Here is a 21,424-nt window from a genome sequence, read left to right on the forward strand (position 1 = left end):
AGCTTTTTTAGGTGAAAAATCTTTTCCTCTAAAAATGGAAAATAACCATGACAGTTTGTTGGATCAATTATTTCCTATCAATGTGAAAAAATCCTGTATATATACATTTCATGGAAGCTTCGATGCTGTAAAAGGAGCTTCAGAAATGTAACTGTCTCTTTTTGTGTTTTTAAGTGAATATTCTTGAGTAACATAAAACATAGTTCAACTGGAGTGATTTTAAGCAATTTTGACAATGCAGGTGATAGTGTATAAATGTTGAACTATAGTCCAGTGATTGGGACGGCAGGAAAAAATTCCAAATATGATATATTCATCATGAAACTGTTATTTCACAAAAACAAACAAAAAAATATATTTTTGAAGGTTAGAAAAGCTTTAATGAAAACATTAAAAAAAACTAGATTGGAGCATAAAACAAATTGCAACCAGCAACAGAGTGAGAAACTAATGTGAAGGACCTGAGAGTGATCATGTCGAGAATCTCACTTTCAAAGATCACAACAATATCGCTACCACATCTGCTAGGAAAATGATAGGAGGGATAATGAAAACCTTCAGAACTAGGAATGCTAAACCAATGATAATTGCCTTCAAATTGCTTGTTCTATCTAGGAAGGAATATTGCTTTACACTACCCCTTGCAAGGCAGATGAAATTGCAGATCTGGAGTATAGATAACTTTCACTGCATGTATAACTACAATAAAGCACCTAAATTACTATGAATTGTTGAAGTTCCTTGACCTGTACTCCTTGGAATGCAGGAGAGAAAAATACATGATAATATACACTTGGAAAATCCTTGAGGTATTAATCCCAAATCTACACACAGAAATCACTACCTGGAGTTCATTACCTTTGTAAATTGTGAGTTCATTACCTTTGTAAATTGTGAATTCATTACCTCTGTAACTTGCTCAGCTATCAAAACTTTGGAGTCCAGTCCCTGGACCAATTATGTACCTCTGTAATCTTTTGACTACCACCCACAGGATGGGTATGGGGTGCATAATAAACATATTAAACTTAAACTAACTGAAAGCAAAAGGCATGGCAGGTGAAAAACAGGGCCCATAAAGTACACTAAGAGACAATGCAATAAGTGTCAAGGGACCCAAGATTGTTCAACTGCTTCCCAGCATACATAAAGAGGATTACCAGTAGACCTCTGGCTGTCTTCAAGAAGGAGCTGGACAGTCACCTAAAGTCAGTACCTGACCAGCCAGGCTGTGGATCATATGTCGGTTTGTGAGTGGACAAGAGTAACAACCTGGTTGATTTACCCTGATCCACCGTGAGGCCTGGTCATGGACCAGGCTGCCGGGGAGTAGACGCTTGAAACACCCTCCAGATATACTCCAGATATCCTCTATTAGAGCTTCACACTAAAACATGGCCTCGTATAATGCTAAAATGATCTGATTTTACCCTTTTAAGTTCATATTCTTAATCATCATAAATAATAGCACCTCTGGTGCAATTTTTAGCAGTTTTAAAAATCTGCATGAAAATGGCTAAAATGCTTTTTGTATGTGAAAATCCTTCTCTCTAAAAATGGAAAATAAGCACGATGAAACTGTTTGTTGGATCAATTATCTCTAAGCAAGAGTATTACTATACACTAACAGCCCTTTTCAAGGCAGGTGAAATTGCAGACATGGAGAATATATAGGGAACTTTCACTGCACATATAAGTACAATAATGCACCTAAATTACTGGGAATGGTTGAAGTCCCTTGACCAGTACTCCTTGGAATGCAGGTGAGAAAGATACATGATAATATACACTTGAAAAATCCTAGAGGGAATAGTCCCAGATCTGCACACGGAAATCACTCCTTATGAAAGCAAAAGACTCGGCAGGTGTTACGTCCCCCAACAAAAAGCAGGGGCACTATAAGTACACTAAGAGACAACACAGTAAGTGAGAGGGAGCCAATGATTGTTCACCTGCCATGGGGGTGCTGACCCTCAAAATACCCTTCAGGTATACTCCAGGTATCCTCTATTAGGTTCTTGGAAACTGCAACTTTAAGCAAAATGACAAATAACAAAACCAATTTTACCATAGGTTAATTGTTGTTGTTGTTGTTGGGTTTGTCAGGGCCACTGACAGCATAAGCCGTATCGAGCCCGGTTTCTCGATGGTACAACAAAGATTTGTTGCCCAAGGCTGGGCAATGAAAGAAAAAGGAACAAAAGTTCCTTTGTGAACAGAGATAGAAACTTGAAGTTTCCAATTAGATCCGATGGACCCCCTTCCCAAGCCTCAGCAGAGAGGGACGCCCACACCCCCACCTGAATTCAGTAATCGGCTTCCCACCAAAGACCGTTAAAGAATTTTCCGCAGATCAGAAAAAATGGAGCTGGCTAAATTAAGCCGATGTATAGGTGCCCCTCCTGTAGAGTGCCCGGCAGGCAAAATAGATGAGGACAAGCGTCCTAGAGAGAATAGTGGAAATTTGTCACCGATACACAGGCGAGAGAGAGACGTCCACATCCGACAAAGGCTGATGGGTGCACAGTGCACCTTCAGCACTCATTGCAACAGGGATAAATTAAAGAATAAATGTTTACTAATCAAAAGTGTAAGGAGCACCACCATTCAGTTCAAAAACAAACATGCAAATGCCACACAGACAGTGGGCCTGACTGGAACTTAATTGATTTTTTCTCATCAACATTACAATGAAACAATGTTAAGTGAGGACTTACTGTATATTCATTATGGAACTGTTTATTGGATCAGTTATTTCCCACAGTTGACAATGACTTATTGCACCAAAAACTTGAACATTACAGGGTCAGAGGACACTCATTGATTACCTGAAATCTTATCTTAGCTATAGAACCCAGTATGTATACACAAATGGAGCTAACTCCACTACACAACCAGTTCTTGTTGGAGTCCCACTGGGGAGAGTCCTTGGCAAACTTCTCTTTCTCATCTACATCAATGACCTCCCAAATGCATCTAAACTCCTTACACCCATTTTATTTGCAGATGACACTTCTTATGTCTTCTCTCACGAAATCGTAATGACACGATTACTAGAGTTCGTCACGGCCCCACTAGCTGGAGATTCATCTGTAAAAATTTGCATTTGTGGTGACAGTGGTGCCTATGCTAACCTTCCTATGGTGTATAAATATACCTAGTTGGATGAATCTTATTGTGGCTAGCTGGCCCAATGGCTAATGTGACGGTCTGGAGTTTTGAGACTCTCTGATCATAAATTCTAACACCACCCATGGTATTGTTTGTTTGCAATCGTGTCATTATGATTTCATGAGTCATGTTGATGGCTTTGAGGGGACTTGAGCTAGCGTTCATCAAGGCCACGCTAGGAGATTTGTCTGTAAAAACTTGCATTTGTGGTCACAGTGGTGCCTATGCTAACCTTCCTAGTTGGATGAATCTTATTGTGGCTAGCTGGCTCAGTGGCTAACACGAAGGTCTGGAGTTTTGAGACTCTCTGATAGTGGGTTCCTAACCTTGCCCGTGGTATGGTTTATGTCTTCACTCACCCAAACACAACTATACTAACACACACTGTAAATGCTGAAGTACTAAAAATATCTACTTGGATGACCACCAACAAACCTACTCTCATTATAGATAAACCTTATTTTATGCTGTTTGGAAACAGAGCTACAAATGTACAGATAAACTTACTGATCAATGGGTCACCCATTTCTAGACACACACAGAGGGCAAATTTCTAGGTTTCCACCAGTATGCATGCCTAAATAATGTATATTAGAGCTGATTTCCTCTATTCTGTTTATTACAATATACAGTACACTACTGTATAAACATTTAAAAATATACCAGAAATGTTATGAATGGTGCAAAAGTAACATTAAAACAATATCAATGTTAGTTGACACAAACCCACTACCATTATAGTATGCTCCTCACTTAGTGACGAATTCATTTACCAACATGGTTTTAGGAATGGAACTCGGTTGCTAAGTGAGAAGAGGCTGTACTGCAGGGTAAGAGAGACTTGAGACTCATTTCAGAATTTCTCAGTACTCCAGTACAACCATCAGCATCAGTGCATGAGTTTCAACCATCCACCTCTACTAACAATCCATAACCTTCCACCTCTACTAACAATACATAACCATCCACCTCTACTAACAATCCATAACCTTCCACCTCTACTAACAATACATAACCATCCACCTCTACTAACAATACATAACCATCCACCTCTACTAACAATACATAACCATCCACCTCTACTAACAATACATAACCTTCCACCTCTACTAACAATACATAACCTTCCACCTTTACTAACAATACATAACTTTCCACCTCTACTAACAATACATAACCTTCCACCTCTACTAACAATACATAACCTTCCACCTTGGCCCAGTAGGGCTATACTATCCCTCTCCATTTCTATCAAAATTGACTTTCACCAGCAACCACAATTTAAGGCAAGTAGTAATATTCATTCAATCTTTGTAGCTGTATTTTATTAACCCCTGAGGTGTCTCCTGATGTCGAAAATTTTTCGAAAAAAAAAAAAGATTTTCCTGATGAACTGATAGAGAATCTTTTCCCGATGGTAATGACACCAAAAGATTGAAATTTGATGTTAAACTTATGGAATTACACTCTCGCAAAGTTAGCAACCTCAGCGATATTTACGAATCAGCAATTCCGCCCATTTTGAGCCCTATTTTCGGCTAATTCTATTGTGCCAGTCGACCAAACTCATAGCTATTTCTTTAGAACTCCATTTGTTCTATTGATTGAGTACAAGAAACTGCCCATTTACCAATTTCAACTACCCAATAACGTGGTTAGAAATTTGCAATTTGGCCAATTTCATGCATATTAACCCTTTCAGGGTGGCCCGAAAAAGAAAAACTTTCACCATCATTCACTCCATCACTGTCTTGTGTAAAGCACTCTTCTGGCAAGACAGTGATGGAGTGAATGATGGTGAAAGTTTTTCTTTTTCAGGCCACCCTGCCTTGGTGGGAATCGGCCAGTGTGATAATAAAAAAATAATAACCCTTTCAGGGTCCCCAGGCCCTCTCCCAGACTTGTTCTCAGGGTCGCCCAAATTTAAAAAAAAAAAAATTATTTTTTTTATGAAAAGATAGAGAATCTTTTCCCGATCATAATGACACCAAAAGTATGAAATTTGATGGAAAACTTACGGAATTATGCTCTCGCGAATTTAGCAGTCTCGACGATGTTTATGCATCGGCAATTTTGCCCACTTTGAGCCCTATTTTCGGCCAATTCCATTCTAATAGTCGACAAAAATCATAAGTATTTCGCTAGAACTCCATTTTTTCTATCGAATAAGTACAAGAAACCACCCGTTTACCGATTTCAACTATCCAATACAGTGGTCAGAATTTAGCAATTTTTCCAATTTCACACAAATTTCAGGGTCCAGAATAAACAAGAAAGACATTCCTGGCACTAAAATAACATATCCTCTGTTCATTAGTCACATCCCCATGCCCCTCTTATATTTCTTTTGCTTTCCACTTCGAATTTTTATTCTCACAAAAAGCAGATTTACTGTTATGCAGACCACTGCATTAGTGTAGAAATGGTATAAATAATACTGGCACACTTGTGAAAGAATATTAGACTCACCAGTTGACGTGTATTGGATGCTTAGCACGATTTGTTTACTTTTGAACTTTGGTAAAAATCAAACATTTCTGCTACTTTGAGCTCAATTTCAAGGTACTTTTCATTGTAAAACCAGTCAAAATCATCTCAGTTTCTGTAATATGTCTTCCATTCTATAAAATGAGACCAGGAAAACTAGAATACAACAATAAATACCATACGAAAATACAGTGCAAAGTCGCACTGTGTGCTGCAGGATTTTTTTTATACTGCGCACACTGACCACATTGACCCATTTTTTCATATGTAGGCCTACCAGCTTTCTCTCACTAGATTTGAGGGCGCTAGAATTTAGGCATACTAGTACGTCAAAAACCCTGGTGCGAAAGCCGTACTAGTACGGCCGAAACCCTGAAAGGGTTAAAAAATATGCCAATTTCAAAATGGGGTCCAGAATGAACAATGCAAACATTCCTGGCTCTAAAATAAAATTTTTTTTGTTCATCAGTCATGTCTCCAGGCCCCTCTGATATTACTCTTGCTTTCTATTTTGAATTTTTATTCAAATAAAAAATAGATTTACTGTTATGTAGACTACTACAATATTGTAATAATTGTGTAAATAATGTCAACCCATTCGTGACTGCATATTAGAATGGCTAGTTGGACATTTATTGGACAATGACATCATTTGTTTACTTTGAATAATGGCAAAAATCAAACATTTCCCCTACTTTGACCTCCATTTCAAGGTTCTTTTCATAGTAAAACCAATCAAAATCACCTCTATTTCTATAATATATTTTCCATTCTATCCAATGAGACCAAGAAAACGAGAATACAACCATAAATACTATACATAAATACACCACAAAATCGGCATTTTAATCCAAAAAAGCAGTTGGAGTTTTTTGTTTTCTCATTATGCGCTGCGTGCTACAGGATTTGTTTTATATGGTACACACTGACCACACAGACCCATTCTCTCACATGTGGGCCTACCAGCTTTCTCCTGCTTGATCTGAAGCTGCTAGAATTTTTTGAGCATATATACGTCAAACACGGTGGCTCATAAGACATGTATATATATGACCAAAACAGTCAAAGGGTTAAATACAACACATGGAACATAACCCTATTTTACTCATGTGATCTTTAGTGTACACACATTTTCTCAGTGTACACACATTTTATCTGAAGATCAGCTTGGATAACATGGGTGCCAGGAAAACAGCTTGGATAACATGGGTGCCAGGAAAACAGCTTGGATAACATGGGTGCCAGGAAAACAGCTTTGTCTTTTCCTGTCTATGCTTTAGAACATGCTTTATTTTTGTCTCACTTCAGCCTTAACTGTGTGGTGATTATTCATAAAGATATACTGCAGAGCAGAATTTGGCCTGGATTTAAGAAGTTACCTGTATGAGTAACTTTTATGGTGATAACCATCCTAAACACTGGCAGATGTACATTAGTTGTGTCTAACATGATATATGCATTATGAACTTCACCAACACTGTTTTCACTCCAGCAACAGTGCACACAGACATACCTGGGAGTTCAGCTCAAGTGGATGTCAGCAGAGCATCAACTGCTCGTGTTCTAAATAGAAACTTGGAGGATCCCCTTACCTCTGAGGATATTACTAGTGTTATTCATTCTTGTCTTCTGTTCCTCCAGGAGACACTTTAAATCTTGGTGTTTTTGGGCTCCTCATCAAGAAGGTAGACTGTAGATTCATTATTTCCTCATTTAATGTGATAGGTGTATGGTTTTTAATTTCTCTGAACCTTTATAATTTTTTTTTTTATTTAAGTTTGTATTTTCAGAACATGGAAGGCATGACCCATGCTCTTGATAAGTCATTATCCTGACAAGTGAGCTGAGCAGCAGTACATCAAGCTGGGGACTGTCATTATCCTGACAAGTGAACTGAGGAGCAGTACATCAAGCTGGGGGCTGTCATTATCCTGACAAGTGAACTGAGCAGCAGTACATCAAGCTGGGGACTGTCATTATCCTGATAAGTGAGCTGAGCAGCAGTACATCAAGCTGGGGACTGTCATTATCCTGATAAGTGAACTGAGCAGCAGTACATCAAGCTGGGGACTGTCATTATCCTGATAAGTGAGCTGAACAGCAGTACATCAAGCTGGGGACTGCCATCAATCTACTTAAAATTTAGCATGACCTAAAACATCAGAATGAGGCAAGTGATTTATAGGTCTAATTCTGAAGATTGGTTGGCTGACTACTAAAAGGTAGGAGGTGAGAAAGCCAAACTGAATAGCTGATAAGTAAATTATTATAAACAAAAGTGCTAAACCCACAAGGGTTTAAAAGAAAAAATACATTAAGTTCAAAAGAATAAAGATGGTTATAAAAATGAAGAGTGAAAAGAGGGAAGGAAACTATTTATCAAGTGACAAGTATTAGTAAGTGCAAGTTTAAGATGGCAGGAGGGAAAGCAAAAAGTAAAAAGAGAGGCTGGGTTATCATAAATGATTATATAAAAGACAGTGATAAAATCATTCGTGTCATAATGTTTGGGGGATGGTAAACATTCAGTTTTGATCCAAGGGGAAAATAAATCCAATTCTTTGGATCAAGAGCCTCTCACCAGCATGGAAGTATATCTCCTGAAGGCAAAGATAGATTTACGAGCATGGAAGCTTTAACTGTCGCAACCCCAAACCCTGAGGTGTCCCCTGGTGTCGCAAAATTCCCCCCCTCCCCAATTATTTTTTCTTATGAAATGATAGAGAATCTTTTCCCGATTGTAATGACACCAAAAGAATGAAATTTGATGGAAAATTGATGGAATTACGCTCTCATGAAGTTAGCGACCTCGGCGGTATTTATGAATCAGCAATTTCGCCCACTTTGAGCCCTATTTTTGGCTAATTCCATTGTTCCAGTAGACCAAACTCATAGCTATTTCTTTAGAACTCCATTTTTCTATTGATTGAGTACAAGAAACTGCCCATTTACCGATTTCAACTGCCCAGTAACGTGGTCAGAAATTTGCAATTTGGCCAATTTCACGAAAATTAAAAAATATGACAATTTCAAAATAGGGTCCAGAATGAACAATGCAGACATTCTTGGCTCTAAAATAGCATTTTCTATGTTTATCAGTCGCATCTCCAGGCCCCTCTGATATTACTCTTGCTTTCTATTCTGAATTTTTGTTCAAACAAAAAATAAAAGATTTACTCTTATGCAGACTACTGCAATATTGTAATAATTGTATAAATAACGTCAACCCATTCATGACTGCATATTAGAATGGCTACTTGGACATTTATTGGAAAATGACATCATTTGTTTACTTTTGAACATCAGCAAAAATCAAACATTTCCCCTACTTTGAGCTCCATTTCAAGGTTCTTTTCATAGTAAAACCAATAAAAATCACCTCTATTTCCATTCTATCAAATGAGACCAAGAAAACGAGAATACAACCATAAATACTACAGTGGACCCCCGCAGAGCGATATTAATCCGTGCAAGAGAGCTCACTGTTATGCGAAATTATCGTTATGCGAATGAATTTTCCCCATAAGAAATAATGGAAATCAAATTAATCCGTGCAAGACACCCAAAAGTATGAAAAAAAAATTTACCACATGAAATATACATTTTCCTACACACAAAGAGAAGGATACATGCACAATAGTAGAGTAGTACATGCACAATATATATTGTGCATGTACTACTCTACTAAATGAAGAATAAATGACACTTACCTTTATTGAAGATGCAGCAATGACTGATGAGACACTGTGTCCTGGGAGTGCCTTTTCCTCCTGAGTACTGTAGGTCCTGTTTGGCATTTTCTTCCAGAACAGGCCTTATCACACTGTGTATGCCACTACGATTCTTAAATCTCTCAAACCAACCTTTGCTGGCTTTAAATTCACCAATATGAGCACTAGTTCCAGGCATTTTTCCCTGTTCACCTGGGTGTTAGTCGACTGGTGTGGGTTGCATCCTGGGAGACAATATTAACCCTTTGAGGGTTTTCGTCGTACTAGTACGTTTTACGCGTAGGGGTTTTTGACGTACTAGTACTCATAAATTCTAGCGGCCTCAAATCTAGTGGCAGAAAGCTGGTAGGCCTTCATATGAAAGAATGGGTCTATGTGGTCAGTGTGCACAGTCTAAAAAAAATCCTGCAGCACACAGTGCATAATGAGAAAAAAAAACTTTGACCATTTTTTTTTAATAAATCAGCGACTTTGCAGTGTATTTTCGTATGGTATTTATTGTTGTATTCTAGTTTTCTTGGTCTCATTTTATAGAATGGAAGACATATTACAGAAATTGAGATGATTTTGACTGGTTTTACAAAGAAAGGTGCCTTGAAATTGAGCTCAAAGTAGCAGAAATGTTCGATTTTTACCAAACTTCAAAAGTAAACAAATCGTGCCAAGCGTGCAATACACGTCAACTGGTGAGTCTAATATTCTTTCACAAGTGTACCAATAATATTTATACCATTTTTTACACTAATGCAGTAGTCTGCATAACAGTAAATCTTATATTTTTTGTGAAAATAAAAATTCAAAGTGGAAAGCAAAAGAATATAAGAGGGGACTTGAGACATGACTAATGACTAGAGGAAATGTCATTTTAGTGCCATGAATGTCTTTCTTGTTTATTCTGGACCCTATTCCGAAATTGGCATCTTTTGAAATTTGTGTGAAATTGGCAAAATTGCTAAATTCTGACCACTGTACTGGATAGTTGAATTTCATAAATGAGTGGTTTCTTGCATCCATTCGATAGAAGAAATGGAGTTCTAGCGAAATATTCATGTTTTTTGTCGACTAGTACAGTGAAATTGGCCGAAAATGGGGCTCAAAGTGGGCAAAATCGCCGATGCGTAAACATCGCCGAGACCGTTAACTTTGCGAGAGCATAATTCCGTAAGTTTTCTATCAAATTTCAAACTTTTGGTGTCTTTATGATCGGGAAAAGATTCTCTATCTTTTCATAAGAGAAAATAATTTTTTTTTTTTTTAAATTTGGCCGACCCTGAGAACGAGTTTCGGAGAGGGCCTGTCGACCCTCAAAGGGTTAAGGACCCCAATGGAAATAAGTTAGACAGTCTTCGATGACACTGACTTTTTTGGGTTATCCTGGGTGGCAAATCCTCTGGGGTTAATTGTTTTTTGGTATTCTCAATAAGCCACACCAACAACGGTGCTACAGCAGCAGCAGCAGCAGCTGACAGTGCTACAGCAGCAGCAGACGATGCTACAGCAGCAGCAGACGGTACTACAGCAGCAGCAGCAGCAGCTGACGGTGGTACAACAGCAGCAGCAGCTGACAGTGCTACAGCAGCAGCAGACGATGCTACAGCAGCAGCAGACGGTACTACAGCAGCAGCAGCAGCTGACGGTGGTACAGCAGCAGCAGCAGCTGACAGTGCTACAGCAGCAGCAGCAGCTGACAGTGCTACAGCAGCAGCAGACGATGCTACAGCAGCAGCAGACGGTACTACAGCAGCAGCAGCAGCTGATGGTGGTACAGCAGCAGCAGCAGCTGACAGTGCTACAGCAGCAGCAGACGATGCTACAGCAGCAGCAGACGATGCTACAGCAGCAGCAGACGGTACTACAGCAGCAGCAGCAGCAGCTGACGGTGGTACAGCAGCAGCAGCAGCTGACGGTGCTACAGCAGCAGCAGCAGCTGACAGTGCAGCAGCAGCTGACGGTGGTACAGCAGCAGCAGCAGCTGTACCACCAATAGTAGCGATGGTAGATTGGGGTTTATTATACAACCTGGCCAGCTCGGAGACACGCACTCCACTTTCATACTTATCAATGATCTTTTTCTTCATCTCTATAGTAATTCTCACCCTTATTGCTGTAGGGTTGGCACTAGAAGCTTTCTTGGGGCCCATGGTCACTTATTTTGCAGATAAAATCAAAAACACTGTAATAATACGAAATGTTCCGATTGTATGCTTGGATGTTACCGCGGAGGCTGGCTGGTAAACAATGCCATCGGCGGAACATGTGAGCGTGGCTCAGGCCGCACATAGACGCATCTCAGACGAACAGCGTTGAGCAGGTTTTTTAGCGGTATGCGAGGCAAAATCTTGGCGATAAAATGTAGCGGTGTGCGGATTTAACGTTATGTAAGGCCAACGGTATGCGGGGGTCCACTGTATATGAAAATAGACCACAAAGTTGGCATTTTAATTAAAAAAAATGGTAGGAGTTTTTTTTTTTGTTATTATGCACTGTGTGCTGCAGGATTTTTTTTAACCCCTTCAGGGTCCAAGGCCAAAATCTGAAGTGGTGCTCCAGTGTCCAAGAAATTTTTAAAAAAAAAAAAAAAAAAATTTTTCTTACAGAATTAAAGAGCATATTTTTGTGAAGGTAATAAGACAAAAAAAAAAAATTCTGATCTGTACTTACTGAGATACAGTGCCAAGAAGTTTGTCCAAAATGACATGGTGGTGGCAACATTGACGAATTCCACATACGCGCATTACATTATTTAGGGGTTTTTATAGTTTTTCCTTTTCTTTTCCAATTTTTTCTTTTCCTACTAACATTTGGGGCCTGAGAGATCAATACTGTATATAATGTATATATATAAACTCACTGTATTGAACACAATAACCGCACTAAAGTTATTATCATATTTTTGTTTACCACTGTTGTTTATTACAATAAACATGCACAAATCTTGTATAATACTAATGTTCTATCATGTATTTACATATTTACAATCACTGGACATGGTTTTAGAACTGCTGGAGCTTGTGGAACTCCTTGAAACAAGGCACCATGCACAGAGGTACCTTACATTCCTCACACATAAACCGAGTGTCTTTGCGTCTTTGTTGCCGTCGTTTTGTTTGTGCACAGACAATGCATTTCTTCTGAGTTGAAGGAAGCTGTATTATGAAATGATCACCTTCCCTCCTCAAACGCTTGGGTATTTTTATTATTTTATTATTATCACACTGGCCGATTCCCACCAAGGCAGGGTGGCCCGAAAAAGAAAAACTTTCACCATCATTCACTCCATCACTGTCTTGCCAGAAGGGTGCTTTACACTACAGTTTTTAAACTGCAACATTAGCACCACTCCTTCAGAGTGCAGGCACTGTACTTCCCATCTCCAGGACTCAAGTCCGGTCTGCCGGTTTCCCTGAACCCCTTCATAAATGTTACTTTGCTCACACTCCAACAGCACGTCAAGTATATCCTGAGTAATTCGAGGACCTTGTTGTATAGCAGGTGTTCTTACCTGGTACTTCATTATGAGTTGTCTGACAACAGACAAACAAAATTCACCATACGGTGGTCTGTTGCCAGTCTTTATTTGGTACATATTATATGCATTGAGCATTGAAATGTCCATGAGATGGAAGAAAAGTTTCATGTACCACTTGTAACTCTTACGAACACAGTTAACAAAACCAATCTGCATGTCACATTTGTCAACCAAGCGCATGTTTTGTGTATAATCAATCACTGTCACTGGTTTTCGAATACATTCATTAGTCACTTGATCAACTTTGCCACTGTCTTGCTTTTCATTACGGTGAATGGTTATCAACAATGTGACATCTCGTTTGTCATGCCACCATAATGCCATGATGTCATTGGCAGTAAACACCTGCACGTCATCACCACGAGCACCTGCGTTGAGCCTGGGCATATGTTTACGATTAGAACGCACTGTGCCACACACATCTGTCTTGTTCACTCGCATGAAATCACTGAGTAATGGGCTTGTGTACCAGTTATCGGTATATAATGTATGCCCCTTACCAAGATAAGGTGCCATCATGTTTCTCACTACGTCACCTGAGATACCCAATAACATCTTGGTATCTTTCAATGTTTTACTTCCCGTGTATACAACAATATCCAACACCAGGCCACTGTCACAGTCACAGAGAACAAACAGTTTTATACCAAAGTGTTTCCTCTTGCTCGGTATATATTGCTTGAATGACAGTCTACCTTTGAACAAAATCAAAGACTCGTCAATTACAAGATTCTTGAATGGATAAAAGTACATGTTGAACTTATGTTTGAGATACATAAAAACATTTCTAATCTTGTATAACCTGTCACTTCTGTCAGGCCTGGTTTTGTCAGAGAAGTGCAACATACGTAACAGTAAGATAAACCTGTTCACTGGGATGATTTCACTGAAGACCAGGGTAGAAATTAGCCAATCTGTGGACCAGTATGCTTTTATATTATGCTTATAGACATGAGGCATAAGCATTATTGTTGCAAAAAGCAAATACATTTCTGCAACAGTCGTCTCTTTCCACCTGTGTAGTCTTGACTGTGGTGATATCATCGTATTTGCCATGGTGTACTCAAAATACTTGTTAGTTTTCCTGACAATAGTTTACATCAATGGGTGGTCAAAGAATAATTCAAAGAATTCCAGTTCATTGGCTGTGGTTCCAAGGGGACAAGTAGGTAGAATTCCACTTTGAGAGTCATCAAAGTGGTGAGGCTTGGGAACAAAATTGGGATTTTGCTGCCAATCCCACATACAGTTTGCTGGTGGATACTGGACATCATAGGCTGGTTGTGCGGGTGGTTGTGGTGGGCTGGTGGCTGACGCTCCGCTCTGTCCTTGAACTGACGAGTCAGCAGCGTGGGTCCCAGCCTAGGCTGGTGAGTCACGCATGGCGGTGCCACTACCATCACCACTACCACCATCCACTGATGCCTGTGGTCTATCCATGCCAAGTGTAGCCACATCATCCTCACTATCACTACCTAAAACTGGTGTAGGGCCACGGGATGTACTCCGGGATGTACTCCGTCCCCTGGGCACAGCATAGGGTACACTACCCGAGCGCATGCGGCGGCGAACATACCGACGCTTCACTGGCGAATATGATTCCTCACTATCACTACTCGAATGATCGTCGAGCGCAATAAAATCACAATCCACGTCACTATCATCATCATTACTGAAGTCAGAGGCCTGGCCATGCGAAAATATTAGTTTTCTCTTGCGTTGAGGCACAACCGACCGTGAGTCACGAGTGCCCACACCAGAGGTAGAAGGTTGAGGATCGTCAGGGTTTTCTGCACTATTATCGATATCCTGGTCATTCTTTCGGTCACTAACTGATCAAAGCCGTAGAATTCGTCTTCATTTCCACTTCCATCAGTGTCAGAACTATCAGATAGGAAGAGGAGAGTCCCAATTTTCCGGGGAGTGAGAGCTGACTTGCGACGAGGCATGGTGAACAAGGGTAACTGAGCCAGCGTTCCCACAATGCTATGCGGGCACCTAGATTTTTTGTTTATGGCGCACACCCACCACGCAGACCCGTTCTCTCACATGTAGGCCTATGAGCGTTTTCGCCCTAAATTTGACGGCGCTAGAATTTTGGCGTTGATCTATGGTTTGGACACTCAACGTGAAGCCGTAGATCTACAGTACGGACCCTGAAAGGGTTAATATGGTGCACACTGACCACACAGACCCATTCTCTTGCAGGTGGGCCTACCAGCTTTCTCCTGCTTGATTTGAAGCTGCTAGAATTTATGAGTATATATACACCAAAAATGGTGGTTTGTAAGATGTATATATATGACGGAAACAGTCAAAAGGTTAAATGAGGAAATTAACATCAAACCAATACAATATAAACTCTTCAGAGGAGGTTCTTGGAGGCTGGTAAGGGGCTCTTGGCAGGAATTAGACTTGTTTTATCCCTTCCTTGGATCAAACTTGATTGCCTTCCATTCCCTAGGTTCTGTATGACCCCTAAGGATTTAAAACTTCTCTTAAAAATAATAATAATAATAATTAAAGGGTGTAATATGAATTGTTTCAACTACTTGGTGTCATTGTTAGTGATAGCAAAAAAAAAAAAAATTTAATGTGATCTGTCACGAAATTCTGAGTAAATTTAGCTCCTACACTAATAATATATGAAATATCCATGAAAGAAAAACACATTTTTATTTAGGAAAATATATTTATAACAAAAATAAGGTCCTAGTAAAATCACTTTGTGAAAAAGCTTTTGATGTTACTGTATTTGCATTTTCAGGTACCATTCTAAAAAAAAAAAAAAAAACGGTAGTTAACAGTAACTTTTTTTTTTTTTTTAAATATACATCTTCAATTATATAAAGTGAGTTAATGGGAATGTGGATTTAATTCTAAGAATTTCAGTTTGTGGCATTGCTTGAAGGAATATGGACATGAATGTATTCACTTAACATTTACTGAAGTTTGTCCTTGAACTTTGATCACTTTAAGCACCAAAATGGCCTTGATAAAGATTTCCTAAGTAAATGTATTCATGTCCATTTCTTTCATGGCCAGTTAATACATTCAGTACTTTTATAAAGCTATGATACATAGTTCAATTTTTATAAATGTGACTGAAAAAATGTATCAAAACTTTAACAGCACATTCCATGAAGACCCTTCCACATGCTGTTCAATTTCAGATGAAATTTTTCAATCTCATTTACAAAAAATTGGACTGTTTAGAGGAAATTTATAGAGCTAATGTAAAACACATTTCTGTTTAATGTATTTGTACTGTTATGATGTATCGTAATATTTCTTTGCTTTTATCATCCAGATAATACTACCTTGCTAGCTGCTTCGGTAATAGCTAAACCGAAGCTGCTGGATCGTCATAGTATTATCAGTCATCCTTCATCATTTGTGTATATATGTACGGTTAAGTATAACAAGCTCGACTTTGTCCAAGAGTTGGGTTGTTTATGATGTCATGATTTGGCACCTTCTGTTTACCTGCCATTCACGAGGCTTGTTCCCGGGAGTCTCTCTCGGGCAAGCTCTGAGAACAGTCCTACTTAGCTTTGGCTCTTCCTGGTCTACCCTGTGAATGGGGTAACAGACCAACTCGTCTATTCGAGGATTATTTTACAGTGTTTGCATACATCTCCCTAATGCAAGGACGAGCTTGGGAAATTGGTGTTTTCTAGGTTATTGGAAAAGTGGTACCTCTATCTGAGCAGTAAGGAAGTACAGTGGTCCCTCGTTTTTCGTAATTAATCCGTTCCTGGAGCCGTTACTATAAACGAAATTTACGATTTGCGAATCAATTTTCCCCATAAGAAATAATGTAAATACAATTAATCCGTTCCTGACACCCAGAAGTATTAAAACAAAAAATTTTTTTACATGAAATATACATGTAGTACATAAACAATACAATGGGAAATGATGAATGAAACATTAACAGCATAACACTTACCTTTATTGGAGATTCTTCTTAGTGTATGGGAGACTGGAGGAGGAAAGAGAGTGGATTGTTTATAGTTTGGAAGGGGAATCCCCTTCCAGCAACACCTCAGGTACCATTTGCTTCTCTGGGGTTGCTTCTCTTCTCTGTTTTTTAATGCCACTAGGACCACCTTGAGAGTCACTCTAGTCCTGTCTCGCAAAGTAACTGTGGAGAGAGCTCTGTTTCTGGCGTTTCTTTAACACTTCCCTAAAATGGCCCAAGACTTTGTCACTGTACATATTTCTCACCTTCTTTACCACAGGCTTGGCACTAGGAGCTTTCTTTGGAGCCATGGTAGCTTATTTAGTACTTGCAAACACTAAAATGAGTGGAATATTATGAAATATTTCGTAGGAGCACTTGAGAGGACCTTCACTCACTGGTAAACAATGCCAGACTGGCTGGGTAGGGAGGCCGCCCCGACTCACACCGTGCGTACGCGTCTCGGACGAACTACTATTCGCGAGTCAACCTATGAAAAGAGAGTCCATGTTTATACGAAAATACCCCTATGATTGGCGAAATTTACGATTGCCGAGAACTACGAAAAGTGAGGGACCACTGTATATATAGTAATTTAAATAGTATGTACAAAGATTATTAAATTGGTATATTTAAGCATTGAAATTGCTTAGTATTTAATGGGCCCAAATCATAAGAATTTGAATATACCTTTTATTGTATATTCTGAATGAAGATAAATATGTTCATTAAAGTTAACATAGTATAGACGGCTTTGTCTTGATTTACTCCTTTTGATTAAGATTGATGTAAACGAAACATCAAGGAATTTGTTTCAATAACTGTATTACGATAAAAGGAGACCCCCCCCTTTTTCTCCTTGAGAAGAAAATGTAACCCGGGGTAATCCTAAACCTTTTTAAAAAAAGATCTGCTATTTGTAATAGATGGGAGCCTGTGTCCAGGAGATCTAGTTTGGCCCATTATTGAACTATCATAAAATATGGAAGAGTTAAAATCCTTGTTCGATGACATTACTTCTCAGAGACTGACCACATTGAAATTACAAACATGTTGGCAAATCGCTAGAGTTTTAGGGGTACCATATGAGAGACACTATACTGCAAACACTGTGCGCTCCATTATACGAAACTTATTGTTTCCCGATGATCAGGACGAATCTGTAGACAAAATGGAAGAAACTGATAGCCTGATTTCCCAGTTAAGTAGTACACCTCAGAAAGGAAAGGAATCCGATACAGCACGACCTCCGGAGGAGATACCAAGGGTTAGCCAGGAAGAGATCGAGGTGGCACTTATAGCCGACCCTGTATCTCCAGCCCTTACGATATTCTCCAGACTGACTGAATCCGACTAACCCGAACCTACAAACAGCAATCCGCGACCGACAAAATCCTTCCTTGAAGCCCTATCCTCAGAGCAATGCGAAAGGATAGAGCGCATTCTCCATCTTCAAGCTAACCAGCTTGAGCTGCAACAAAAGTTGAATCAGGAGGACTTCGAAAGAGAGTCGATTCGTTATGAGAGACAGCTATTACGAGAAAAATTAGGCGGTCGAGGTAAAGGTATTCCTGACCACTTTGACTTACACCTCGCTACTCATTTGGTTCCCAAGTTCAGCGATACTAGCCCCGACTCTTTCTTCGAAGCATTCGAAAACTGAGCACACATGATGCATTGGCCCAAGGAACACTGGGCCGCCTTATTACATACAGTCCTTACGGGGAAAGCTCAAAACGGTACGGCTAGGTTACCTTCTGATCAATATTCCAATTATGACATCGTGAAAAAACCGTGTTAGACTCTTATGAATTGTTGCCGGCTACTTATCAGAAAATTTTCCGGAGTTTAACACAACAACCCCATCAATCCTGGCTTGAGTTTGCGAGGGAGAAGCAAACGGCATTTCACAGATGGAAGAGGGCCATTCAGTGTACTATGGTGGAGGATCTGACTCAAATGATCTTACATGAAGACTTCTTCAACTATGTACCGGAGAGGCTACTCTCTTACCTAATCGGACATTCTACTTCTACGGTGACCGAAACAGCCTCTCTAGCTGATCGTTATGATGTAACATTACGTTTGACCGATTCCAAGATTCTGAGTAAGTCGACGCCTCCCCAACAAAAACCAGATGATCGGAGGAAGAATACTCTGACCTTCCCCTTGGTGAGAAAGTCTTAATCCCTCATGGGGGAAAAATTACCAAGTTGGGGCAGGGATGAAGCTCCAAAAGCTACTAGTAAATGGAACCAGGATCCATATTGTCAATATTGTAAGAAGATAGGGCATCTACAGAACCAGTGTTTTAAGAGGAATAATGACCAGAAGGACTACGGAAGAACATATCCCACTCAAATGATTACTCACTCGACTGGTGATAGCCAAAAATCTAGTGAGGCGAGGTTGACTTCTCCTTCTGAGAATCACCCGCGCCGATGACTAGATATCGGAACTCTGGTGAATCTCATGAAGAAGGCAATGGCTCCTTATTATTCAAAAGGGCAAGTTGGGTTAGACATTAACACATTTTGGGACACTGGTTCTTACATTATGTTACTGAGAAAGGGAGTGTTACCTACAAGTGAGAATGATGTTCCCCAGTTGGAAGTTCTGTTAAAAGCCTATGGAGGCGCTCTAATCAAAGCTCCTTTGTGTAGAGTCTTTTTGAAAACTTGTTATTATAACGGATGGATCACAGTGGGATTATCCCCAGGACACTTTCCCATTGACGATGTAGATTTATTAATAGGAAATGATATATTTCATAAAGGAATATGTGCTGAACCCATAGTGTTCCTTAACACTTCAGATGATAATTATACTCTAGAAGTTTCCAAGCAAGGAACGTCCTTATTCCCTCTTAATGTGATAACACGGGCAATGTCTCGTTCAGAGAGGGTTACCCCTTCACCCAATAGTAATGATGATATGGGGATAGGATTATTATTTAGTGATATGAATCAACCTGACACCTCCAAGCCGTATCCTATCACGAAAGTACCTAATATAAATATTCCTCAGGCCAGAAACTGGGGAAAAGAGGACTTGATCCAGGCACAAATGGATGATCCTGAGTTAGAAACTTGTAGAAAAACGGCAGTACCCGAGGAACTGATTAAGATAAAAGAAAACTGCTATTTTGTGGACAGTTCAGGTATCCTAAAAAAGAAAGTGGTCATCAAGAGACTGAATTTACACAGAGACCTACTTGTGTTGCCTAAAGCATTCCGTGACCTAGTTCTTGAATTTGCTCATGGCAGTACCCAAGGTGGGCACCTAGGCATTAAAAAGACTTTAGGAAAAATCAAGAAATACTTTTTTTGGCCAAAAATGTATGACACCATAGTAAATTATGTAGAAGAGTGTCGTATGTCAAGTGGCCGGTAAAACCGCCCATGTCCCCAGGCCCGTTCCTTTAATCCCAATTCCTGTGTCTGGGGAACCATTTTCCCACCTCATAATAGACTGTGTGGGCCCGTTGCCCAAGACTAGACAAGGCAACCAATATCTTTTCACAATAATGGATACAGTCACCCGGTATCCCAAGGCTATCCCTCTGCGAAAAATCACAGCCCGAGTGTTGGTTTGATCCCTAGTAAAGTTCTTTGCCCAGGTGGGCATTCCCCGAGAGATCCAGTTGGACCAGGGTAGAAATTTCACATCTAAAATATTTAAAGAAGCCTTGTCTGGTCTAGGAGTGAACTCAGTGTACTCCACGAGTTATCGCCCACAGTCTCAAGGGGCGCTGGAAAGGTTTCACCAGACCTTGAAATCAATGTTACGTGCCTTCTGTGAACAGACCACAAAAGACTGGGATGAAGGTATACCCTTCTTATTATTTGCCATTAGGGAAAGCGAGCAGGAGAATACCGGTTTTTCTCCTTTCGAAGTTATCTATGGACACGAGGTTCGTGGCCCGATGGCAGTACTACGAGATACCTGGACAAGACAAACTGAGCCTACATTAAAAGCATCCATAGTGGCGATGAGAGAGCGGTTAGCCCTCTCTAGGGAATTTGCCATTAAAAATCTAGGACAGGCTCAAGTCAAAATGAAACATTTGTATGATCAACGCTCAAAGCCTCGATCATTTGAACCTGAAGACCTAGTGTTGATACAAAGATTGACTCCTGGACATTCGTTATTACCCCATTATTTAGGTCCATATGAGGTAGTGAAGAAAGAGAACGATGTCAACTACGTAATTCGGATCCCTGGCAAAAGAAAATCACTCAAAAGATTTCATATTAACCAGCTAAAGGCGTACAGAGGAAGTTTGTTATAATATACAGTAGTGTACTGTATATTATAACAAACAGAATAGAGGAAATAAGCTCTAATATACATTATTTAGGTATGCATACTGGCCAGAGAGCCCATCGCAAGTCCGAGTCGTCAGTAAACGAGTACATTGCTAAGTGAGGAGAGGCTGTATGGCAGAATGACATAGAAAACATTAGGAAAACATTGACAATAAATTAAAAACTTAATCACATGGTGGATCTTCTACTGCAATTTCTTCTGACATGTTTAACC

General features: G+C 39.7%; 1 long non-coding RNA gene across 1 annotated transcript in view; it reads right to left on the minus strand.

The window, feature by feature from the left end:
• Window positions 1-19,408: 19,408 nt before the first annotated feature.
• The window catches only part of LOC138854679 (uncharacterized), a 365,248-nt gene continuing 363,232 nt past the window's right edge, over window positions 19,409-21,424 (minus strand). The window contains exon 3 of the long non-coding RNA XR_011393873.1: window positions 19,409-21,424. This exon is cut by the window's right edge and continues 1,242 nt beyond it. This is a non-coding gene — a long non-coding RNA (uncharacterized lncRNA).

Source organism: Cherax quadricarinatus, chromosome 66 (genome assembly GCF_038502225.1).
Source record: "Cherax quadricarinatus isolate ZL_2023a chromosome 66, ASM3850222v1, whole genome shotgun sequence".
Classification (NCBI taxonomy): Eukaryota; Metazoa; Arthropoda; class Malacostraca; order Decapoda; family Parastacidae; genus Cherax; species Cherax quadricarinatus.